Source organism: Trichechus manatus, unplaced genomic scaffold (genome assembly GCF_000243295.1).
Source record: "Trichechus manatus latirostris isolate Lorelei unplaced genomic scaffold, TriManLat1.0 scaffold00145, whole genome shotgun sequence".
Classification (NCBI taxonomy): Eukaryota; Metazoa; Chordata; class Mammalia; order Sirenia; family Trichechidae; genus Trichechus; species Trichechus manatus.
The window spans coordinates 6710814-6716313 of record NW_004444081.1 but is presented as its reverse complement, the minus strand read 5'-3'; positions in this window follow the sequence as shown (position 1 = coordinate 6716313).

The following is a 5500-nucleotide window of genomic DNA, read 5'->3' as shown; positions in this document are numbered from 1 at the left end:
TGATGCTCAGTGTTCTGGCCTCCTCATTCCGGTTCCCTTCTCTGCCCATTTTCTAAGGGTAAGGTATTCTGGCTCACTTCCCTCCCTTAGGTTGTGTCTTTGACCTGTGCCAGGGGAGAATGCCTGTAGGAGAATGCTTAGGGCTCTGTGAAGCCAACTTCTGGCTTGATCACCAAGACCTAGTGCGCAAGGTTTTGGTGAAATACAGGCAAGCCAGGAGCCCTTTCTTCTTTGGCTGAAGGGAACTGCTTGGCCACTGGCATCACAATCTACTCTGCTGCTCATTTTACGGAATGTCAATGCTCTTCTGGTGTCTAAAAGATACTGATAGTGAGACAACAAACTAAAACAAAAACCCGAGGCAGAACTCATAAAGGAGAAACAGCCTTCCTTCATCTTTGGCTCTGTAGCTTACAATGAAATTATAGGTTGAACTATCAGTCAGTAAGGGCTCCCAGGGGTTCAGCTGCTCATAATTAACTTGATTAACTGCTCATGATTAAGAGACAGAATGAGAGCATGTGTGCATTTAGGGGTTTTATATCTAGCTAAGGACGTAGGCTTGACAAACACCTGTCACCATTCTTCCTGCTTCTCTACTTCCCCCAGGGGTGTTCCAGAGACTGAGTCAAATTTGGCATGGCGTATCTTTTGTCCAGTAATTTTTTCTACATTGTAGAAATATTCAAAAGTATAGAAAAGTATAAAGAAGAAACTATAAATGAATGACAATCCTACCCAGAGATAATTATTGTTACTCTTTTGTTGTTTCCTTTGTCTCTTTTTAATGCATTTGTCTTTGTTTCCTACAAATTGGGTGGTTTATAGGAATAGAAATTTAATGTCTCACAGTTCTGGAGGCTAGAAAAACAAATTAGGGTACCGGCCATGTTGATTCTTTCTGAGGGCTCTGAGAGAGAAACTGTTCCATGCCTTCTCCCAGCTTTTGGTGGCTCCCAGCAGTCCTTGGCTTGCAGCTGCATCTGCCTCCTTTGGCTGTCTTCCTCTGTCTCCCTGTCTCTGTTTATCTTCTCCTTTTTTATAAGGACACCAGTCGTATAGGTATGACCCATTCTTCTCCAGTACGGCCTCATATTAACTGATAAAATTTTCAAAGACCCTGTTTCGAAGCAAGGTCACATTCACAGGTACCAGAGAGTAGGACTTCTACAACTTTTTGGAGGACACAATTCAACCCATAATAGTAGTTTTCTATACATGAGGCCATGCTGTAAATACAATTTCATGTTTTGCTTTTCTCCCTCATCTTCTCCTTGGATGGACCTTCCCAAGGAAAGCATTGTCAGAGAGCTGACTCAGGCGGAGGCTGCCCTGCTCTCCAGTGGGGTCAGGCTCCAGGAGGTGGCACAGCAGGCATCACCTAGTTCAGCACCCAGCACCACTGACTGAAGCCGGAGACAGCAGGTTTTTGGATTAAATCTGCCTCAAGTGGAATCTTTAGCACATTCTCCCAATCTTTTACTTCTTATATACTTACCAGTGTTCTTGGCAGTTCAGCTCTTTTTTGGCATCATGCACTTTACATTTGCATTTCCTTTCTTTAAACCACTTTCTTAATGAAAAAAATTTATTCCTCAATATGAAAGGGCTTCCAGACTGAAAATATGTTCCAGTTTCCAGTATATGGTACATACAGTCTCCAGTTTTTTTTTAATCCTAGGTTTAATTTGGATTTTTAAACTTGTAGTTCATTCAGGGTAGTTTTGAAGATATTGAGGGTAGGAAAGATAATAAACCTAAAAGGTAGCACAAAGGAAGGAGAGATGAACAGAACTCAGATAAGAGACCTGATACCTGTTTTTAAGTCAGACCTCATATATTCCTCCTGGAACTCAAGATCAGAGAGAGAAGGAGAAATAGGATGTTATCTGCATGCTTTAGAAAGATCTATGTTAACAGGATTCATGTGCATGCATGCCTGTGTGTCTGCAATGAAATCATGTTTTGAATAGGATTCAGCTGCATTATATTTATAACCGTGTGGTTGCTACCAGCTACCAGCATGTCTCACTGCCATGGTTCCCTTCTGTTCTCTCCATGTCCTAATTCTGCTCTAAAGTGTGCAGATCTGATGAAGCAGCTTGTTAGTTCACTTTCCCCTCCCAGCGGTGGCTTCCTGAGAATTCTGCTGGGGTCCCACACTGGACCACGTTCCGACATGTACGTCTTTGGTTTCAGCTGAAAGTTCGAAGTGCTGGAGATCCAGACCCTCCCTTGGCTACGATGAACTAATCTCTACTGGGGGGTCCAGTCCTATTTGGCCAGGATAAATGGACAACTGGAGCTTAAAAAGAAACCCCAGGCTCCTTTGCAAATATCAACTCAACAGCTTCCCGGAAGAACAAAAAGATGATCAGGCAGTGTTTCTTAAACATTAATGTGCATCAGAAGCACTTGAGGAAGATGGTCAAAATGCAGATCTCCAGGAGCACCCCCCCGAGACTCTGATCCAGTCATTTTTTGTAGTGCCTGGGAATCTCTATTTTCAGCTAACACCTTAATGTGATTCTGATGCTAGAAATTCAAATACCACACTTGGAAGACCACCGGGATTCTGGATGACATGTCCTACTACCACCACCAATAAGGCAAAATAATACTATTGGGCCAGCCTCCTTCTACCTCCATCCCTCAGGCTATGTGTTTTGAATCATTAGGTCAAGGCTTTTTATGTTACCTCTGATCACCTTGGTAATAACAGGTGTATTTAGGAGCACACATTGTATTTTATTCCCGTTTAGCATCCCTGTAGGGATGGCCCGGGGTCCCACCCACTCTGAAGATCCAGGATAGACCAGCTGGACCTCTCTAGATACCAGGCAGATGTACAGAACACAAATTCCCAGGATGGTGAGCAAGGCATCCTGCAGTCTATGATTCACTCTGGCACAAGCTCTTCTCCAAATCTGATTCCTTATTAAAGTACACATAGGCACAGACTCAGCACACATTCAAAGCTCACTTCTGTGGGCTTTCGCTTTCTGCTTCACATGCACATCCAAGTTCTCTTTGCCCAGTCCATCTCCCAAGTATGAACTTGCCCTTATGTCCAAATTTTGCAGAAAATATCATCGTTATATATGCCTTGATATAAAAGACTTCAATCTCTTTCTCTCACACACACACATATACTAAATGACAGCATAATACAAAAATATCATCACTTCAAACCTCTGGTCTAGGTGTCCCTATTGTATGGTGCAAAGGGCATAGGCTTTGGAGTCAGAAAAACTGGTTCAAACTCTAGCTCTGCCGTTTACTAGCTACCTGATCTTAGAGAAGTTCAGAAAATCTCTGGGTCTGAGCTTCCTCTTTAGAATTAAAGGAGAAAGCTTATTAAACATCTAGAACTTTGCCTAGAACCTAATATGAGCCCCACAAATGTTAGTTACCTCCATTATTTTTATATTCTATTTTTATTTTTTTCTGTATGAAAGGAAACAGTCCTCCAAATTTCTCTCACACAGTGTCATAGTCAGGGTTCTCAACTGCAAACAGATATAATTTATGGCCAAAATAAATGAAGAGGGAATATGGAGGGATACTGGGTGGCTCACAGAATTACCAGGAAGGCCAGGGTCAGAAAACAGTCTACACAACTAGGACCACAGCCATAGTCACACCTCAGGGCACTGTGGTGGCCTTACCTCTGCCACCACTAACCCTGGACTCTGGATGCCGCTGCTGCCCCAGTGGCAAAACAATTCTCCACTGTCTCTGCTTCTCCCGTTACTTTCTTCAGATTCAAAAGGCTGTAAGTGAGAAGATCAGCCTGGGGCCTGAGCCTGCCCTCCAGCTGGGGTGGTGGTGGTGGTGGGAGGAGCGGGGAGCAGGGGTGCATCTAGACCTTTTGGCTTCTGTAGTTGGAATTCATCAACAATAAGAATGGAATTCCGATGTCAGGCAGCCATAAAAGACCATCATCTAGGATCTACTCTCACCTTTTCTCATGTGTTCACTTACCGTCCCCGTTTCACAGATACATTCATTCTTCAGTATGCAGTCTTTCCGCTTCAGAACTCCCCTCAAGCCTAGAAGCACTCTGATTTTGGAGACAATTTTATACCTTTCTGCTTTGTCTCTTCCTTTTTCTTCTGCTTGGAATGTCCCCTGCCCTGCCCTCTTTCCACCACCAATCCTTAAACAGCTCAAACCTTGCTCATTCAGCAGCTGCCCATTCAGATATTACCTTCTTTATTGTTGTGCCTCCTCCCCCCTCCCCAGAATAAATCGATCACTCCTTCCCCTGTGTTCTCACTGATCTTTCTCTATATCACCATTATCACATTTACCCCATTTTAGTATGAATATATATTATATGTTTAATGGTCTGACCTTCTTCTTTCCTCTGGACCTAAGATGCCACTCCTTAAGACAGGAAATATGTCTTATTCATTTGTGCAGTCTTGGTTCTTGGTACCTAAACCAGTTGCCATGGAGTCGCTTCTGACTCATGGAGATCCCATGTGTGTCAGGGTAGAACTGTGCTCCATAGGGTTTTCAATGGCTGCTTTTTCTGGAAGTAGATCACCAGGCCTTTCTCCTGAGGCGCCTCTGGGTGGACTCCAACCTTTAGGGTTAGCAGCCAAATGCATTAACCCTTTACATCACCCAGGATTCCTCTTGGTATCTATTAGGTACTTAATACATGTACCTAATATGTAAGCAAAGCATGCATCTCTCAGTTCTCTCTCAACATCTACATTTTAACTCTTTTCCTACATACATGAAACAAATTTGTCTAAAAAACCCCGAAATAATCCATGTGGATATGCCCTGCAAATTATAAAGGGTTGGACAAATGTAAGCTGTTATAATGGTTCATTTCATCTAGTTTTACATATTTTCAGTAAAGGGCCTGTATGCTCTTATTTTACCTTACAATGTTGTAACAGAAAAAAGTTATTATGCGGGATTCCCGCCTACCTTTTTCAATTCTTCCGAGGCTTCTGACTCCCTGCACTGCCAAAAAGGGAACCAGACTGAAGGGGTAGGGGGTGCAGCCAAATCAAACGCCCTTGCCTAAAGGACCTAAGTCCCTTAAGTTAGGCTAAGTCCCTGCATGCAGGTCTCTACGTTTGTCGCTCTGTCCCTCTCTCTCAGTTAAGGCTGGCTGTAGCCACATGCAATAGACAGACCCCCGTCCTCGAGTCCCCAATCTGGCACACAGGTTCCGGGACTGGCTGAGGTACAGTCGCCCAGCGTTCCCGAACGCCAGCTTCCCCGAGAGAAGCCACCGCGATGGCTCCCTGCGCTGCCTCCCCCGGGCCTCTCCCTGCCCGCCGCCCCTCTGCCCCTACTCCGCGGTGGACTTTGTTACTCAGCGGTGACCTCCCGGCTGCCAGGGGCGGGCACGTGACCGAGAAACTTTGGAAGCCCAGGCCGCGGGCGGAGGGGCGAGCAGGGGAGGGGAGAAGGCGGCGCGGCGCCTGACTCCCCCGCGCGGGCTGGCTCAGCGGCGAGGAGGCGCTCTCCTCGC